This window comes from Heptranchias perlo, chromosome 16, assembly GCF_035084215.1.
Source record: "Heptranchias perlo isolate sHepPer1 chromosome 16, sHepPer1.hap1, whole genome shotgun sequence".
Lineage (NCBI taxonomy): Eukaryota > Metazoa > Chordata > Chondrichthyes > Hexanchiformes > Hexanchidae > Heptranchias > Heptranchias perlo.
The window spans coordinates 40,698,731-40,719,939 of NC_090340.1; the positions used below are offsets into that span (position 1 = coordinate 40,698,731).

At 46.2% G+C, this 21,209-nt stretch overlaps 1 long non-coding RNA gene across 3 annotated transcripts in view; it reads left to right on the forward strand.

The window, feature by feature from the left end:
• The window catches only part of LOC137333334 (uncharacterized), a 45,789-nt gene extending 34,343 nt beyond the window's left edge, over nucleotides 1-11,446 (forward strand). For all 3 annotated transcript variants that reach the window (XR_010965864.1, XR_010965863.1, XR_010965865.1), the window contains exon 6: nucleotides 9,080-11,446. This is a non-coding gene — a long non-coding RNA (uncharacterized lncRNA). The remainder of the gene's footprint in view (nucleotides 1-9,079) is intronic.
• Nucleotides 11,447-21,209: the final 9,763 nt, after the last annotated feature.

The following is a 21,209-nucleotide window of genomic DNA, read 5'->3' on the forward strand; positions in this document are numbered from 1 at the left end:
ACCTGATACCATTAATACCTGCCTGATATGCTGATGAGAAAAATCAGGTTTCATTAAGATGACAATAATATCCTGTCTGGGTAAACTGTAGATCAACTGATTTTCCAAACAATTATCTTATCACATTCCATGTTGTGTGTCATTTTCACTTTTCATGGAAAGTTTACCTAAAAGCATAGGTATCTCACTTGGGATTAGATCATACTACTGCTGATAAAATGGCTTACTCCAGCTATTCTCCCTTGTGACCTCAAGGTGTTGTCATCACCAAATCTAAAGCAGGTCAAACTTTTATACTTTTTAACCTTGCCTCATTCATCACTGCTGAGTGTCAACATTTGTAAACAATTTTACAACACCAAGTTATAGTCCAACAATTTTATTTTTAATCCCACAAGCTTTCGGAGGCTTCCTCCTTCCTCAGGTGAACGGTGTGGAAATAACATTTTCGAATCCTTCGCATTTTAAAAATCACAGAACAATGCCTGGTGATTACTGCCCGTTGCCAAGGCAATCACAGTGAGCAGACAGAAAGGTGTCACCTAAAAAGGCCACCGAATATACAAACCCCCAAAAACAAAAAAAAGAGAGAGAGAGATAAGGAAGACAGTCAATGACCCGTTATATTAAAAACAGATAACATTTGTTCGCTGGTGGGGTTACGTGTAGTGTGACATGAACCCAAGATCCCGGTTGAGGCCGTCCTCATGGGTGCGGAACTTGGCTATCAATTTCTGCTCGACGATTTTGCGTTGTCGTGTGTCTCGAAGGCCGCCTTGGAGTATGCTTACCCGAAGGTCGGTGGCTGAATGTCCATGACTGCTGAAGTGTTCCCCGACTGGGAGAGAACCCTCCTGTTTGGCGATTGTTGCGCGGTGTCCGTTCATCCGTTGTCGCAGCGTCTGCATGGTCTCGCCAATGTACCATGCTCTGGGGCATCCTTTCCTGCAACGTATGAGGTAGACAACGTTGGCCGAGTCACAGGAGTATGAACCGTGCACCTGGTGGGTGGTGTCCTCTCGTGTGATGGTGGTATCTGTGTCGATGATCTGGCATGTCTTGCAGAGGTTACCGTGGCAGGGTTGTGTGGTGTCGTGGACGCTGTTCTCCTGAAGGCTGGGTAATTTGCTGCGAACGATGGTTTGTTTGAGGTTGGGTGGCTGTTTAAAGGCGAGTAGTGGAGGTGTGGGGATGGCCATAGCGAGGTGTTCGTCATCATTGATGACATGTTGAAGGCTGCGGAGAACATGGCGTAGTTTCTCCGCTCCGGGGAAGTACTGGACGACGAAGGGTACTCTGTTGGTTGCGTCCCGTGTTAGTCTTCTGAGGAGGTCTACGCGATTTTTCGCTGTGGCCCGTCGGAACTGTCGATCGATGAGTCGAGTATCATATCCCATTCTTACTAGGGCGTCTTTCAGCGTCTGTAGGTGTCCATCGCGTTCCTCCTCGTCTGAGCAGACCCTGTGTATTCGCAGGGCCTGTCCATAGGGGATGGCCTCTTTGACGTGGTTAGGGTGGAAGCTGGAAAAGTGGAGCATCGTGAGGTTGTCCGTGGGCTTGCGGTAGAGTGAGGTGCTGAGGTGCCCGTCTTTGATGGAGATTCGTGTGTCCAAGAAAGAAACTGATTCTGAGGAGTAGTCCATGGTGAGCTTGATGGTGGGATGGAACTTGTTGATGTTATCGTGTAGTCTCTTTAGTGATTCCTCACCGTGGGTCCATAGAAAGAAAATGTCGTCGATGTATCTGGTGTATAGTGTTGGTTGGAGGTCCTGTGCAGTGAAGAAGTCCTGCTCGAACTTGTGCATGAAAATGTTGGCGTATTGGGGTGCGAATTTGGTCCCCATGGCTGTTCCGTGTGTTTGGGTAAAGAACTGGTTATTGAAGGTGAAGACATTGTGATCCAGGATGAAGCGGATGAGTTGTAGGATGGCGTCTGGAGATTGGCTGTTGTTGGTGTTGAGTATTGATGCTGTCGCAGCGATGCCGTCATCGTGGGGGATACTGGTGTAGAGTGCCGAGACGTCCATCGTGGTGAGAAGTGTTCCTGGTTCAACAGGTCCGTGGGTGCTGAGTTTTTGTAGAAAGTCTGTAGTGTCGCGACAGAAGCTGGGGGTTCCCTGCACGATGGGTTTCAGGATGCCCTCGATGTATCCAGAGAGGTTCTCACACAGGGTTCCATTGCCTGATACGATAGGACGTCCGGGTGTGTTGGCTTTGTGTATCTTTGGGAGGCAGTAGAAGTCTCCCAAGCGGGGAGTACATTGGATGAGAGTGCGTAGGATGTTTTGAAGGTCTGGATCGAAGGTCTTGATCAGTTTGTTGAGCTGATGGGTTTGTTCTTTGGTCGGGTCTGCGGGTAACCGTCTGTAGTGTTCCTGGTTGTCCAGTTGTCGGTATGCTTCTTTGCAATAGTCCGTTCTGTTCTGTATGACGATGGCTCCTCCTTTGTCCGCTGGTTTGATGACGATGTTGCAGTTGGTCTTGAGAGCTTTGATGGCGTTGCGTTGTCCTCGGGTGACATTCTGGACTGTCTTCGAGTGCGGCTGATGAATCTGGCATAGACGCATTTCCTGACAGCTTGAGCATACATGTCAAGCTGAGGGCAGCGACCCTCTGGAGGAGTCCAGTGTGACTCTTTCCTCTTCGGTTGCTGTATCGCGGATCCCTCTGTCTGCTGTTCCGGATCGTTGATTGTCTCATTGGGTTCGCTGCTGAAATTTTGTGGTTTGTGGTAGAATTCCCGGAGCCTCATTCTCCTGATGAATTCCTCTGTGTCTGCCGCGAGACTAGTGGGGTCCATTTTGGTAGTGGGGCAGAAATTGAGCCCTCGGCTGAGAACTTCGATTTCGTCTGGTTGAAGGGTGTGGTCGGACAAATTGACGATAGACTTCCCTGTGGTTGCAACCGTGGCACCAGGGGAAGCTTGGTCGATACAGCAACCGAAGAGGAAAGAGTCAGACTGGACTCCTCCAGAGGGTCGCTGCCTTCAGCTTGACATGTATGCTCAAGCTGTCAGGAAATACGTCTATGCCAGATTCATCAGCCGCACTCGAAGACAGTCCAGAATGTCACCCGAGGACAACGCAACGCCATCAAAGCTCTCAAGACCAACCGCAACATCGTCATCAAACCAGCGGACAAAGGAGGAGCCATCGTCATACAGAACAGAACGGACTATTGCAAAGAAGCATACCGACAACTGGACAACCAGGAACACTACAGACGGTTACCCGCAGACCCGACCAAAGAACACACCCATCAGCTCAACAAACTGATCAAGACCTTCGATCCAGACCTTCAAAACATCCTACGCACTCTCATCCCACGTACTCCCCGCGTGGGAGACTTCTACTGCCTCCCAAAGATACACAAAGCCAACACACCCGGACGTCCTATCGTATCAGGCAATGGAACCCTGTGTGAGAACCTCTCTGGATACATCGAGGGCATCCTGAAACCCATCGTGCAGGGAACCCCCAGCTTCTGTCGCGACACTACAGACTTTCTACAAAAACTCAGTACCCACGGACCTGTTGAACCAGGAACACTTCTCACCACGATGGACGTCTCGGCACTCTACACCAGTATCCCCCACGATGACGGCATCGCTGCGACAGCATCAATACTCAACACCAACAACAGCCAATCTCCAGACGCCATCCTACAACTCATCCGCTTCATCCTGGATCACAATGTCTTCACCTTCAATAACCAGTTCTTTACCCAAACACACGGAACAGCCATGGGGACCAAATTCGCACCCCAATACGCCAACATTTTCATGCACAAGTTCGAGCAGGACTTCTTCACTGCACAGGACCTCCAACCAACACTATACACCAGATACATCGACGACATTTTCTTTCTATGGACCCACGGCGAAGAATCACTGAAGAGACTACACGATAACATCAACAAGTTCCATCCCACCATCAAGCTCACCATGGACTACTCCTCAGAATCAGTTTCTTTCTTGGACACACGAATCTCCATCAAAGACGGGCACCTCAGCACCTCACACTACCGCAAGCCCACGGACAATCTCACAATGCTCCACTTTTCCAGCTTCCACCCTAACCACGTCAAAGAGGCCATCCCCTATGGACAGGCCCTGCGAATACACAGGGTCTGCTCAGACGAGGAGGAACGCGATGGACACCTACAGACGCTGAAAGACGCCCCAGTAAGAACGGGATATGATGCTCGACTCATCGATCGACAGTTCCGACGGGCCACAGCGAAAAATCGCGTAGACCTCCTCAGAAGACTAACACGGGACGCAACCAACAGAGTACCCTTCGTCGTCCAGTACTTCCCCGGAGCGGAGAAACTACGCCATGTTCTCCGCAGCCTTCAACATGTCATCAGTGATGACGAACACCTCGCTATGGCCATCCCCACACCTCCACTACTCGCCTTTAAACAGCCACCCAACCTCAAACAAACCATCGTTCGCAGCAAATTACCCAGCCTTCAGGAGAACAGCGTCCACGACACCACACAACCCTGCCACGGTAACCTCTGCAAGACATGCCAGATCATCGACACAGATACCACCATCACACGAGAGGACACCACCCACCAGGTGCACGGTTCATACTCCTGTGACTCGGCCAACGTTGTCTACCTCATACGTTGCAGGAAAGGATGCCCCAGAACATGGTACATTGGCGAGACCATGCAGACGCTGCGACAACGGATGAACGGACACCGCGCAACAATCGCCAAACAGGAGGGTTCTCTCCCTGTCGGGGAACACTTCAGCAGTCATGGACATTCAGCCACCGACCTTCGGGTAAGCATACTCCAAGGCGGCCTTCGAGACACACGACAATGCAAAATCGTCGAGCAGAAATTGATAGCCAAGTTCCGCACCCATGAGGACGGCCTCAACCGGGATCTTGGGTTCATGTCACACTACACGTAACCCTACCAGCGAACAAATGTTATCTGTTTTTAATATAACGGTAAACAATTTTACAACACCAAGTTATAGTCCAGCAATTTTATTTTAAATTCACAAGCTTTCGGAGGCTTCCTCCTTCGTCAGGTGAACGATGTGAAAATGAAATCCTCGAAATGAAATCGCATTTATAATTCACAGAACAATGCTTGGTGAGTACAGACAGTTTTTTCAACTGCCCGTTGCCAAGGCAATCAGTGTGCAGACAGACAGGTGTTACCTGCCAGGTCTCACAGAATATACAAATCACCAAAAAAAACAACAAACAAAAAAAAACAGAGATAGAGAGGTAGAAACATAGAAAAGACAGCAACTGACCCGTTATATTAAAAACAGATAACATTTGTTCGCTGGTGGGGTAACGTGTAGCGTGACATGAACCCAAGATCCCGGTTGAGGCCGTCCTCATGGGTGCGGAACTTGGCTATCAATTTCTGCTCGACGATTTTGCGTTGTCGTGTGTCTCGAAGGCCGCCTTGGAGTACGCTTACCCGAAGGTCGGTGGATGAATGTCCATGACTGCTGAAGTGTTCCCCGACAGGGAGAGAACCCTCCTGTTTGGCGATTGTTGCGCGGTGTCCGTTCATCCGTTGTCGCAGCGTCTGCATGGTCTCGCCAATGTACCATGCTCTGGGGCATCCTTTCCTGCAACGTATGAGGTAGACAACGTTGGCCGAGTCACAGGAGTATGAACCATGCACCTGGTGGGTGGTGTCCTCTCGTGTGATGGTGGTATCTGTGTCGATGATCTGGCATGTCTTGCAGAGGTTACCGCGGCAGGGTTGTGTGGTGTCGTGGACGCTGTTCTCTTGAAAGCTAGGTAATTTGCTGCGAACGATGGTCTGTTTGAGGTTGGGTGGCTGTTTAAAGGCGAGTAGTGGAGGTGTGGGGATGGCCATAGCGAGGTGTTTGTCCTCATTGATGACATGTTGAAGGCTGCGGAGAACATGGCGTAGTTTCTCCGCTCCGGGGAAGTACTGGACGACAAAGGGTACTCTGTTGGTTGCGTCCCGTGTTAGTCTCCTGAGGAGGTCTATGCGATTTTTCGCTGTGGCCCGTCGGAACTGTCGATCGATGAGTCGAGCGTCATATCCCATTCTTACTAGGGCGTCTTTCAGCGTCTGTAGGTGTCCATCGCGTTCCTCCTCGTCTGAGCAGACCCTGTGTATTCGCAGGGCCTGTCCATAGGGGATGGCCTCTTTGACGTGGTTAGGGTGGAAGCTGGAAAAGTGGAGCATCGTGAGGTTGTCCGTGGGCTTGCGGTAGAGTGAGGTGCTGAGGTGCCCGTCTTTGATGGAGATTCGTGTGTCCAAGAAAGAAACTGATTCTGAGGAGTAGTCCATGGTGAGCTTGATGGTGGGATGGAACTTGTTGATGTTATCGTGTAGTCTCTTTAGTGATTCCTTGCCGTGGGTCCATAGAAAGAAAATGTCGTCGATGTATCTGGTGTATAGTGTTGGTTGGAGGTCTTGTGCAGTGAAGAAGTCCTGCTCGAACTTGTGCATGAAAATGTTGGCGTATTGGGGTGCGAATTTGGTCACCATGGCTGTTCCGTGTGTTTGGGTAAAGAACTGGTTATCGAAGGTGAAGACATTGTGATCCAGGATGAAGCGGATGAGTTGTAGGATGGCGTCCGGAGATTGGCTGTTGTTGGTGTTGAGTATTGATGCTATCGCAGCGATGCCGTCATCGTGGGGGATACTGGTGTATAGTGCCGAGACGCCCATCGTGGTGAGAAGTGTTCCTGGTTCAACAGGTCCGTGGGTACTGAGTTTTTGTAGGAAGTCTGTAGTGTCGCAACAGAAGCTGGGGGTTCCCTGTACGATGGGTTTCAGGATGCCCTCGATGTATCCAGAGAGGTTCTCACACAGGGTTCCGTTGCCTGATACGATAGGACGTCCGGGTGTGTTGGCTTTGTGTATCTTTGGGAGGCAGTAGAAGTCTCCCACGCGGGGAGTACGTGGGATGAGAGTGCGTAGGATGCTTTGAAGGTCTGGATCGAAGGTCTTGATCAGTTTGTTGAGCTGGTGGGTGTGTTCTTTGGTCGGATCTAATATAACGGGTCATTGACTGTCTTCCTTATCTCTCTCTTTTTTTGTTTTTGGGGGTTTGTATATTCGGTGGCCTTTTTAGGTGACACCTTTCTGTCTGCTCACTGTGATTGCCTTGGCAACGGGCAGTAATCACCAGGCATTGTTCTGTGATTTTAAAATGCGAAGGATTCGAAAATGTTATTTCCACACCGTTCACCTGAGGAAGGAGGAAGCCTCCGAAAGCTTGTGGGATTAAAAATAAAATTGTTGGACTATAACTTGGTGTTGTAAAATTGTTTACAATTGTCAACCCCAGTCCATCACCGGCATCTCCACATCATGAGTGTCAACATAACATTAACCAATCCAACCCAAAGTACACACTATCTAGCACTGCTCAATTGAAAGAATCCACAACTAACACCTTCATGACCAGATTAACACACCTCATGACCAGAATCATTTGTTCAAATGTATCACTAGCTTCACCCTCTGCCTCAGCTACTGTCAACATGGATCATCTCACATACCCTGCATCTGCACTCTGGGCATTTCAAGGCATAATAGAGGGTTATAACAAAAGCACCTGATTTGTCCTTGGTCATCCATAATTCCTGTCCCAAATTTGCTATCTGTCTATATAGCCAGATTTGCTTTGCTGGCATTCATCACTGGTCTGCCTGTCTTTAATCCATTCATCACATTAACATCTCTATCCAGTCTTCTAACAATTCCAGAACCCAGTTTGGCACCTGCATTCAGTAGCCACATTATTTCTAAACTTGGTCACCATGGACTTTTCCATACTCTTGCAGCAGAAGGCCACATATGATCCATGAGGGTCAAACAGAATGAATGTTTTCCCCATGAATTTTTTTTTAAAAAACCAGCAGACATCTGATCTAACAGACAGTCTCTATCCAAGATCTGGACACCAGTTACCTGTCCATATGAGATACTTCAGCACAGTCCAATAATTTAAACACAAGGACCAATTCACAGATTCCTAATTTGAACCTTTGGTATAGTTTGTTTAAATCTATGATATACTCTTCCATGGAATGACCATTTGTTTTTCAAATCAATCAAACTCTGACCAGGCCTCAGGCTCTCAATCTTCAATATTTTTTTCCAGGAATCTTATTAGGTAGTCAACATCATCCAAACAAACAACCTCCAGCTCCAAAAACACTTCACTTCTAATCTTACTGCATTCAGGAAGCAACAATGCCAAAGCCATCCCTTGCTATCTTCAGCAGAACAGTAACCTGTGTCCACAAATCAACCACTTTTCCATTAGTCATATGGTTCAAACTCCAAAAACATTAGAACAAAATCACACTTCAACTTACTCTTGTTTTCTTCATAATGGCCACTTGGCTTTCAAGTTCTATATCCAAAATTTTTTCTTTTCCTTTGTTTCCACTTTTAGGCAACCATCCTTTGCTACCATGTTAGAACTGGATAGCTGGACCAGACAGTGAAGGACTGAATACTTTCTTTGCTTATAAACTTCATTTGCTGAGTCACATGAAACCCAATACATGCAATGCTAGCCTTGCCAGCAACACCCACATCCCATGAATAAATGGATTTTAAAATTGCCTTACCCAAAGCCTACCCCCTTATATATGGGAGCCAGAGAGTTCCCAATTGCACACGCACCTGAACCTAACCATTCATCAATTGATGCAATTCTTTTATGTCGAATGAACATTTGTATCCTCCTCACAGCTTTTTTTGGGGTCTGTTCTGGGGGTGCTGGGTCAGTTCTGTTCCTAAGTTCATTATGAGTCACTTGGATATTGTTTTTTTCACAGCTCCAGTCCAACAGACACTTCCACAATTAGTTCAAGAACCTTGAAATGACACAATCGGAGCTTTTTTCTATCTTTCTTTCTTCTTTTTTTCAGAGCTCTGCTCTGACCTGACCTGTTTGCATTAATTCTTTTCTTATTCTTTTTTTTGTGTTTTTAGCCCCCCCTTTTATAAGAAGGGGGGGTTTAGGGTGTGTTCATGTGTGAAAATCCAAAAGAAAAACCAAAACCAAGTGTCAAATTAAAATTTTATTATCCTTGTCCAGGATGCACTCCAGTCCCTGCGGTGCCCACCGGTCGCAGAAAGCCTCAAGCGTTCCGGCAGACGCCGCGTGCTCCATCTCCAGGGCCACCCGGGCGCGGAGAATTCCACGGAAGAGAGGCAGACAGTCGGAGCGACCGCCCCCACGGGCCACAACCAACCTGGACCTGTGGATAGCCACCTTGGACAGGACCAGGAACAGGACCATGAAGACGTCCACCGACCTGCCTCCCCCCCCCCCCACCTCACCCGGCGGCCAAAGATCAGGAGCGTGGGACTGAAGTGCAGCCAGAACTTGAGGAGCAGCCCCCTTAAATATTGGCCTCCTCACAGCTTACTTTCCCATCTAGCTTCAAACTTGGATACATTACACTCAGTCCCTTCATCTAAGTCATTAATATAGATTGTACATAGTTGAGGCCCAAGCACCGATCCTTGTGGCACCCCACTAGTTACAACCTGCCAACCCGAAAATGACTCTCTGTTTTTTGTCCGTTAACCAATCCTCTATCCACGCTAATATATTACCCCCAATCCCATGAGCCCTTATCTTGTGTAACAACCTTTTGTGTGGCACCTTATCGAATGCCTTTTGAAAATCCAAATATACTACATCCACAGGTTCCCCTTTATCTACTCTGCTAGTTACATCCTCAAAAAACTCAATTTCCCTTTTATAAAACCATGTTGACTCTGCCTAATCATATTATGATTTTCTAAGTGCCCTGTTACCACTTCCTTTATAACAGATTCCAATATTTTCCCAATGACTGATGTCAGGCTAACTGGCCTGTAGTTCCCTGTTTCCTCTCTCCCTCCTTTCTTGAAAAGCGGTGTTACATTTGCTACCTTCCAATCCACAGGGACTGTTCTAGAATCTAGGGAATTTTTGAAGATCATAACCAATGCATCCATTGGGCTCGATTTTACCGTCGGGTTTCCTGTGGGTTTCCAGCGGGGGGGCCCCGAAAATCCCGATATCCAGTCACATGACCGGATCGCACCACGATCCCGCCCACTTCCGGGTTCCCCGATGACGTGCGGGGGTGCGTGCGTGGCCCCCGCTGGTGGGAATCCCGCAGGCAATTAAAGCCAGCGGGATGCCAATTGAGGTTATTTATTTCGCATGTTCAGGTCATTAACTGACCTGATTAAGGGACTGTGTGTGATTTTGGGGAAACATGGGACTGTTTCACACACTGGGGGAAACAGTCCTAGTTGAACTGGACGTGTTGCAGCCGTCAGCCTGTGGCAGCTGCAAAGGTCCATTTGACAGGTGGGGGTGAGGGGGAGACCCTCACCCATTGCAGGAGGCCGCTCTGTCACTTGGGACAAAGTGTGGCCTCCACCACCCCCCTCCGGACGGTCAAAGTCACCAACCTGCACACTCACCCCGGGGTCCGGAGACATGTGCCTACCTTGCGGACCCCCTCAGATGTACATATTGCGGATGGGGGCCGCCGTAGCTGCAGTCATGACCCCCTCGGAGGGCAAACAGCATCACCAGCCTCGCCATCCACGCCGTCCACCTCTGACACGTGGAGCCCCCCAACACGGTCCTGTGACACATCCACCTGTACAGCAGGAGGGAGGGCTACCGCAGAGAGAGACGCGTCGCAGAGGGCACTACCCTCGCCACAGGGTCCACAGATCGAGGCGCAGCTCCCCGGACCTCTCCGAGCAGCAGTGCACACGGAGGCGCAGATTCACTCGACATGTAGTCGTGGAGATCTGCAGGCTCTTTCATGCCAAGCTGCTCCTGGCTGGCCCCAGCACCATCTGCTTACCTGTCGCTGCCAAAGTCACCACTGCCCTCCACAACTTCTCCTCCGCATCCTTCCAGGGTGCAGCCGGGTACACCGCCGATGTCTCTCAGTTGTCTGCGTGGAAGAGCCCTGCAAATACACCTGCACCTACTCTGCAGTAACACAATGGGTGGCATCAGTGGTGGGTCCTCATAGTGATACCCAGGAGCGGGCATTATTGGACACAACAGACAGGATTCGCGGAGACATGGCAGTGGTGGTGCCAATATAATGTGTGATGTTTGTTGCTCAGAAATTCAATATAGGTAACACCCATGGCAAACCCTCAGACACCCTTGTGCATCCCCTTCATGCTCACGACACGTTTGCCGTACACTGCCTACTGCACATATGCGATGCGTGCCCTGTGGCTGCAGCACAGGTGGTGGCAGGTTGAGTGAGGCTGGTCGTGAGAGAGATGCATGAGAGGGTGAGTATGGGATAGAGCCATGAGATTGTATGAGGATTGGGTTGCGTGTTAGTGGCGGGGTGAGTACTGGCGAGGTGAGTAGGTGCAGGTAAGATGAGGATGGGGTTTGAGTGGGTATGAGGGGTGATGTGACAGAGTAGTGTTGGCGGTGCCGAAGGAGATGTGGGGTGGGGGCAGTGTTGTGGCAGACGGAGTGTAGGGGAAAGACTACGTGTTCTCACTGTGGCTGACCTACTGCGGTCATTGGAGCGCCTCCTGCACTGTATGCAGGTGGGCGATATGTTGGTGGTGCAGGTGACCCCCTCTGCCACCTCGAGCCAGGCCTTCTTGGTGGCAGAGGCAGGCCGCTTCCTCCCGCCCGCCGGGTGGAAGATCTCTGTCCTCCCCCTCCTCCTCACCCCATCTGATGATACCTGGGGTGAGGCATCATTAAACTGGGAGCAGCCTTCCCCCTGGGCTGCTCCATGCTGTAATTTGTTCCATTGGTTGCAGCATCTGTCAGTGGAGGACTGCCCCTTTAACTAGAGAGCCTCCAGCTGACAGATCGTACTGCGCATGCGCAGCCCGCCCGACGTGCAGACCAGCAGCGCGGACCCCGGAGGAGCAGGTAAGTGGCTCCAATTAGTGGTTTGCCTGCTACGATCGCGCGGGCAACCCACTAATTTCACCGGGCGCGGAGGCCACGCACCCGAAACCCATCCCGCTGGAAACCCGCAGGCCTGCTAAAATCAGGCCCATTATCTCTGCAGCCACCTCTTTGAGTTCAATAGTTTTAAATCACAATCTTCTATCATGAGGTGTCTGACTCATTTAGTGCTTGTCAGTTGTCTGGATTCTATTTCTGACTTTTGCACTTGTTCAGCAATTTCTGCATATACTGTTATTTTACATTGCTTAGGGTTTTAACCTCTTCAATGCATTACCAAATAGTATGTGCTGTTACTGGTAATTTTCAAATGATGTACAGAAGGCTGTCAATACATTTCATTCTTTATCCAACTTACCTTGCCAGGATCCACCTTTCACTCCAACACAATTCTATCATAAGTTAGTGGCTCCTTCGGTTCACCAAAATAACAAATGTCGGCAAGATTCTTCAACACTGTAATATAGTGGAAAATCAACTCCCCACTTGTAATTTATTGAATTAAAAACATCTATTTCAGAGAAAGCAATTTTTCTTGCTTGACAATATTTCTCAAATTTCTCTGTAACTTTATGTAGGTTCTTTTTTATCACCCACGGAATCTACATGAACTTCTTGTCATCACCGATTATAGTAAGAAGCATTTGTGACCTTCAGGCCTTCACTTGTATATTCTATGACTTAGATGAGGGGACCGAGTGTAATGTATCCAAGTTTGCTGACAATACAAAGCTAGGTGGGAAAGTAAGCTGTGGGGAGGACGCAAAGAGACTGCAAAGGGATATGGACAGGTCAAGTGAGTGGGCGAGAAGGTAGCAGATGGAGTATAATGTGGGGAAATATCAAATTATCCACTTTGGAAGGAAGAATAGAAAAGCAGAATATTTCTTAAAAGGTGAGAGTCAAAGAAATATTGGTGGTCAAAGGGATTTGGGTGTCCTTGTACATGAATCACAGAAAGTTAACATGCAGGTATAGTAAGCAATTAGGAAGGTAAATGGTATGTTAGCCTTTATTGCAAGGGGGTTGAGGTAGAAGATCAGCCATGATCTTAATGACTGGCAGAGTAGGCTCGAGGAGCCATATGGCCTACTCCTGCTCCTACTTCTTATGTTCTTTTCTCTGTACACCGCCAGCTAGATTGTAATCAACCATCTTTGCTTAAACTTCTTCCAGTTCTGCATTGGGTTTCCATTTAGGAGTTACATAGAATGTGGGGTTCAAAACCCCTTTAATAAAAGACATTTGAAGGAAAGGGTTAACTGTACCCTTTTTAAACAAAGACATTTGAAAACCTGCAATCACAGTAATGTAGCAAACTTTGTTCTCACAAATCCTGCTTTCCTTCAAATGCTAATGGCATTGGAGAAGTACGACTTTCGGGATCGAAGACATTGTACTGCGTATGGATATCTAGATTATTAAATAAATAAGTTAGATGGATAATATTGAGCTTAAAGTGTTGTCAGGCTTTCAAAATATATAGGCTTTTGGAAACACAAGCTTTTCAACACAGCAGGGGGTAATGTAAGAAAAGGCAACAAGGGCATACATCAAAGGCTTTAGGTTGGGAAAGCAACGATAGATGTGAAAAAAGCATGGGCCTCTCATTCCTATCTGGTAATCTGTTCAAAAGAACTGGGATTTGTAAAACATCAAATAGTATTGCATCCAGCACATGGTCAAATGGTATAAGGAATGGATTTGAAGCCATTGAAGCAATCAAAATTGGAGACATCAGGACCATTAAGAATGTCTGTGCATAGAATTGAAAGGGGCTATCTCTACATGAAAGGCCATAAACAGAGATAGTAAAGGGGCCTTTTACAATCAATGGTTCAAGCACATGGTCTTTTCTACATCAAAGGAGTCTCTGGTCACATGATCAAAGTCTGGACTGTCAATCATTTAGGTTTGTTAATGATTGAGGCATCGCAACAGGGAGCGATTGTTCAAAAAGAATGACCCTCCCCAATCCTACGTCCTATTGGTACAAAAAAATATATAAAAAGATGACTTTGAGAGAAGAACAACCTCTTCACCACCCGGCAGTCACAAGGAACGCACACTGCAGTTGAACATCACGCAAGAAGAGGACCTCAAGGACTGAAGAGCTGATCAACCTTCAGGCCTCGATGAGCAAAATCCTTGGTTTAAAGGTTGTATCTGTATTAATGATTTGCCTGATGTGTGTATGAATTGTTAAGTCATGACATAATAATGTTGTGAATTATTAAGTGTATAACAGGATTTTATAGAGGAAAGTCATGTGTATGGTTTGATTTTGCTTCATGAATGCTCGTATGAATGATAACATCATTAAATAATTACTTTTGATTAACGAAACTACCATGAATGAGGGTGACTTTCTTTGCTTGACTATTCGTCCAGTGTCCAAGAATCACAGGAAATAAGGAATTCTCTACAAGAATTACATGGAAATTACATGGAAAGTACGGCACAGAAACAGGCCATTTGGCCCAACAGGTCCATGCCATTGCATTTGCATTTGTTCAGGTGGTGAAAATCTTTGAACAATTATTTTCATGTGTTTAAATCTTCCATTCAGCTTCTGCCAACAGTTCTTCTATTGAGGTACAGTTCACAGTCTTCAGCACTTCTGGCACCATATAATGGTGGGCAACATGAACAATAAATTTACATGAGTTACAGTCACCACTAAGTTATGTTCTGCCTAACAAACCAAAATAATGACTTCAGTGTAATACACTGTGCTGTTTATAACATTTGTTTTATATGTTACATTATAAAAATAATTTGAATGCATGTGTTAAAGTAATTTTTAGGTTGGGAAATGAATCACTTGAAATTACTTAGGAATAGTGGACAACATAGAAATCCCAAAGAGAAATGAAGAGCAAAATAAAAAAAATACATAGAACAAGCTCTAAATGGTTCTTGATATTGGCTAAAACTGCATCTTGCTGTAATGGAGATTTGCAGCAAATACTTGAAACAAGTGTAGCATTACATATTCTCCTCAGGGTGGTGCTGCTTGCTAGGTTGCAGTATTCAAAGCACAATCAGTGAATGTGCCTATTACATTACATCCATGGGTCATGAGTTTAATTTATTTTAAAGATCTTTTCTTGGAGTTTCAATTTTCAGTTTTCTTTGCTAGGGAGTTTAAAGGAGAGATACGCCTTATTTTTTAAAAAATAAAATAAAAGCTTGTTGCTCCATCATTTCTCACAAGATGAAAAGATAGATCTGGATGAAGAGAACCCTTCAGTCCCTTTCACAAGATCACATGTTAATTACGAACGAGGAAGGCCAATAGGTTGATCTTAGTTGAACCATTCAGATTGACCGTAAACTCTGCTCGCTGCAGCATCTAATTGGTTCTTAAGTGATTCCAGGGTTTTCACCTTCACTACTCTATCAGAAGTACATTTCATGCATTAATCACTCTTTGTTTGAAGATGAACGCCTTGATCTCGGTCCCAAATTTGCCTTTTACTAGTTTGAACCTGCAATCCCTTGTCCTACTTTCACAATTTAATTTGAAGTAATTTTCAAGATTTACTTTTACCATACTGTTTGCTATCTTATATATCTCACACAAGGTAGATTGCAGAGATTTTTTATTCATTCATTCATGGGATGTGGATGCCGTTGGCAAGGCCAGCATTTATTGTCCATCCCTAAATGCTCTTGAGAAGGTGGTGGTGAGCTGCCTTCTTGAACCGCTGCATCCATGTGGTGAAGGTACTGTCACAGTGCAGGATTTTGACCCAGCGACCCAGTCAGGATGGTGTGTGACTTGGAGGGGAATGTGCAGGTGGTGGTGTTCCCATGCGCCTGCCGTCCTTGTCCTTCTAGGTGGTAGAGGTCGCGGGTTTGGGAGGTGCTGTCGAAGAAGCCTTGGCAAGTTGCTGCAGTGGTACAAGCTGCAGCCACGGTGCGCCGGTGGTGAAGGGAGTGAATGTTTAAGGTGGTGGATGGGGTGCCAATCAAGTGGGCTGCTTTGTCCTGGATGGTGTTGAGCCTTTGAGTGTTGTTTGAGCTGCACTCATCCAGGCAAGTGGAGAGTATTCCATCACACTCCTGACTTGTGCCTTGTAGATGGTGGAAAGGCTTTGGGGAATCAGGAGGTGAGTCACTCGCCACAGAATACCCAGCCTCTGACCTGCTCTTGTAGACACAGTATTTATATGGCTGGTCCAGTTAAGTTTCTGGTCAATGGTGACCCCCAGGATGTTGATAGTGGGGGATTCAGCGATGGTAATGCCATTGAATGTCAAGGGGAGATGGTTAGACACTCTCTTGTTGGAGATAGTCATTGCCTGGCACTTGTCTGGCACGAATGTTACTTGCCACTTATCAGCCCAAGCCTGCATGTTGTCCAGGTCTTGCTGCATGCGGGCACGGACTGCTTCATTATCTGAGGAGTTGCGAATGGAACTGAACACTGCAATCATCAGCGAACATCCCCATTTCTGACCTTATGATGGAGGGAAGGTCATTGATGAAGCAGCTGAAGATGGTTGGGCCTTGGACACTGCCCTGAGGAACTCCTGCAGCAATGTCCTGGGGCTGAGATGATTGGCCTCCAACAACCACTACCATCTTCCTTTGTGCTAGATATGACTCCAGCCACTGGAGAGTTTTCCCCCTGATTCCCATTGACTTCAATTTTACTAGGGCTCCTTGGTGCCACACTTGGTCAAATGCTGCCTTGATATCAAGGGCAGTCACTCTCACCTCACCTCTGGAATTCAACTCGTTTGTCCATGTTTGGACCAAGGCTGTAATGAGGTCTGGAGCCGAGTGGTCCTGGCGGAACCCAAACTGAGCATCGGTGAGCAGGTTATTGGTGAATAAGTGCTGCTTGATAGCACTGTCGACGACACCTTCCATCACTTTGCTCATGATCGAGAGTAGACTGATGGGACAGTAATTGGCTGGATTGGATTTGTCCTTTTTGTGGACAGGACATACCTGGGCAATTTTCCACATTGTCGGGTAGATGCCAGTGTTGTAGCTGTACTGGAACAGCTTGGCTAGAGGCGCAGCTTGTTCTGGACCACAAGTCTTCAGCACTACAGCCGGGATGTTGTCTTTGCTGTATCCAGTGCACTCAGCCATTTCTTGATAGCACGTGGCGTGAATCGAATTGGCTGAAGACTGGCTTCTGTGATGGTTGGGATATTGGGAGGAGGCCGAGATGGATCATCTACTCGGCACATGCTGGACTCTGCCATCATTGAGGATGGGGATGTTTACAGAGCCTCCTCCTCCTGTTTAATTGTCCACCACCATTCACGACTGGATGTGGCAGGACTGCAGAGCTTTGATCTGATCCGTTGGTTGTGGAATCGCTTAGCTCTGTCTATAGCATGTTGCTTCCGCTGTTTAGCAGGCATGTAGTCCTGAGTTGTAGCTTCACCAGGTTGGCACCTCATTTTTAGGTACGCCTGGTGCTGCTCCTGGCATGCTCTTCTACACTCCTCATTGAACCAGGATTGATCCCCTGGCTTGTTGGTAATGGTAGTGAGGAATGGTGTCGAGTTTCTTGAGTATTGTTGGAGCTGCACTCATCCAGGCAAGTGGAGACTATTCTATCACACTCCTAACTTGTGCCTTGTAGATGGTGGAAAGGCTTTGGGGAGTCAGGAGGTCAGTCACTCGCTGCAGAATACCCAGCCTCTGACCTGCTCTTGTAACCACAGTATTTATGTGGCTGGTCCAGTTAAGTTTCTGGTCAATGGTGACCCCCAGGATGTTGATGGTGGGGAATTCGGCGATGGTAATGCCGTTGAATGCCATGGGGAGGTGGTTAGACTCTCTTGTTGGAGATGGTCATTGCCTGGCACTTTTGCGATGCGAATGTTACTTGCCACTTATCAGCCCAAGCCTGGACGTTGTCCAGACCTTGCTGCTTGTAGGTACAGACTGCTTCATTATCTGAGGGGTTGCGAATGGAGTTGAACACTGCAATCACCAGCAAACATCCCCACTTCATGGCTGATGCCATGCAAGATGACATCACACAGGGTAGAAATGGACTGCCCCGTACTTTCAGCCATGGTGCTGAAACTCTTTGGCAGGCTTTACAACACCCGATATAGTTGCTTGTGTGAAGCAAGCAGTTTTCTTCTCGTTGCTGGGCCCCTGAATTGTTTGTTGTACCGAGTGGGTCAGGATGCTTGGCAGGATGTAATGACCGATGTAAATGCAAACCATATTTCAAATCCCAGTTTGAGAACTTGAATTCAGTTTTATAAGAATCTGGCATCGGATCTTCATAAAAACCCAACTGGTTCATTAATGCCCTTTGGGATGGTGTAAAACGGGTGATAGATAATTAGCCACCCACCATACACCATGCCGAATTTTCCTTTCCCATTGTAGTCAATGGAAGGGAAAATCGGATGGGGTGTATAATGGGCGGACAATTTGATATCGCCCGATTTACACCATCGCCCAAAGTTAAAATTACCCCCATTGAGTGAATGTCCTTATAGTTCATGAAGGCTCTACTATCCTGTGAAAAAGCATGCAGGGTTGCATATGTGAAATCAATGATTAGCTTTGGGAAGTCCTGCAATCTGGAAACAAACCACTGTTTGGAACTCCTGTCTGCCCTCTTTTGTTGTTTCCTGTTGTGCATTGGGAAAGTGATTAACTTGTTTGGCCTGGCAAACAATGCATCAGTTACCTGATTTATACTGGTGTGGTCTGCAGATTGACTCATATTGCTGATGCCCCCTATGGCAATCTGGAAAGAGTCCAATTGAAAAAGATTAGTCCTGCAGTGGCCTTTACAGCAACAGGCATTGGCATGCCTGCTCTGAAGGTTGGCTGTCATCCTGCAGCATGAACAACTCTGCCACTGCCTCCACTAACATTGCTGTTCTGACAATTCCAGGAATATCTGCCTTTGTCTGTACATTTGTTTGGAAGAGTAAGGGCGGGTGAGCACAATTCTTCTATTATGGTACTTTGACCAGCATCCATGCATTATTCCTCCTTCTGTTCATCTAAGTAAGCCAAATAAAGAGGGTTTCATAGGAGAACACCTACTGTACAAATGGGTTAGGTAGCTTTCAAAAGCTGGAGCATCAAAAGCACTCCTACAAATCACTTTCACATTCAGAATGGAGAACAAGAAGAAAAAATTCTGAAGTCCAAAAAATAAACAACTTTTAAACACACCTGGAAATTGCAGGCCAGCCCTTTAAATGTCCTGCATCTCTGCTTTCCAATTTCTATGGAAAACACTTAGAACAGATCTGTCTCCATGGTAAAGGCCAGAAATTTGCATTAATGTCCAAATGACATCATATTCTCTTCATTTTAATATTATTTTGAACCTCCTGCTTTTTTCTGGTGGCAGCTACTACTGGCGGATGCTACACCCACTGGAAACTTGCTTGGACACAAAATGTATGGCAGTCCACCAGGACCGATCTCCATCTATCTTTATAATCTATTACACTCCACCTGTGCTTCTTTCTGAGGCATAAATTTAAAATAAAACTTTTACATAGTTGAACCACTACTTAAGGAAACTTTAAGTTGGCCTCAAAATCACTCCAGAACTACATGCAGGAAATCGATTAGCCATTTTGGTGTACAGGGTCAAGGTGAGGTACTGCGAGGCACTTATGGGTTGGTGAAGTGACTGTCCACCACACACTGATTGGCCCCTGCATGTCTTGAGCTTTCGAAGAACACTGAATTTCAAAATATTTCATATAAATTTCAGTAACTCAAATGCTATTTACCATGAAAAAGAACAGGAAGTCATTCTGCACAGATTCTGCATGAGAAGTGCGTATATTGAAGGATACAGTGGACATTCCATTCCCACAATGTCATAGCAACATGCTGAATCAACCTTTAATGGCAGCCAACTTTATACCAAAAATGTTCTCATGGATCACACACAATAGCCGGAGAAATGAATTCCTGTTGCATTGCTGTAGCGAAGAACCAGCTGAATGGCTTCCTGCTGAGTTATAAACTTCTATGGTTCTAAGTAAATATCCTTGAGGCAAGTAATTTATTCATATTATATGATTTAACTTGATTTTTTAAACCATTTTAAAATTTTTTAGCCCTAAAATCTAAAATTATAAATTATATAATGTCTTTTGCTTGAACCTTTTTCCATACTTTAAAGTAATTTGTGCAATGACTTGAAAAAGAGTGTTTTGTGCTCCACACATCTCCCGAGCAACAAGAACCAAGTCAGCAGACCTTAATCCCTCCCTCAGGGTGAGAAAGCAGCCTGTTTTACAGGCCTAATCCAAGACTGTTAACAGTCACTCGGGGAAAGCTTCTAAAATCCTGATTTAATGGGTCATTAGTTCATTTTAGCCCTCATCAATGCATGATCAGTCTGGTCTGATAAACTCTGACAAAAGATAATTCTGTGTCTAAAATTTAACCAAAACAAATTTTGCTTATGGAGATGAAAACAGACAAATTGATTGACAGTACTGGGCTGAGTTAAAGACCCGGAATTTCCTGGAACAGCACATTTGCCCCCTAATGCCAATAAGTTGGCAAATTTACGTCACAATTTGCCGGAGAACTCAATGGAGTGCACCACAGCGAGAATTGTGGCAATTTGGAAGTGGCGCAGCCAATGGCCAATGACAAATGTTTGCTATCAATTCCAATTTGAATTACTTGAACAGTATCTCAATATAGCTCCACTTTTTATTCTGGTTTATAAAAGCATGTATGTGAATTGTGAGTCCCGATTCACAAAGTTACCACAAATCTGTTAGCCAGATTATTTATTTTGGTTTCTAAAGTTGTGGAGACATAATTTCTGGGTGTAATATGAGCAGCATGTCTGGCTGCAGCTACCTGAGATAACTGAAAGCTTCTAAATTGTAATCATTTTGAGACGTTAGTGGGCAAATTCATTTCAAAGCGCACGTCCTCTGTTTTACAGGGGAAATATATTAAAAACTCAATACAAGATCTGTAGGATGTAATAATTTAAAAATTCATTTCTCAGATATCCCTGCCTTTACAGCTGCAAGGTCTCTAATAGTATTCTTAACTCTTTAAATAGACCAATTTCACATTTATTTCCTCAACAAAATATTTACTGATGCAGTGTCCCATTGATGTGGAATATCAATACGAATTCTGAAAGAAACACAATTGTAAACAACCCCAGTCCATCACCGGCATCTCCACATCATGACTACCATCGAAAGAAACACAGGCATGGGTTCCAGAGCCAATTTGCTAGTCAGTGTGGGAGAGG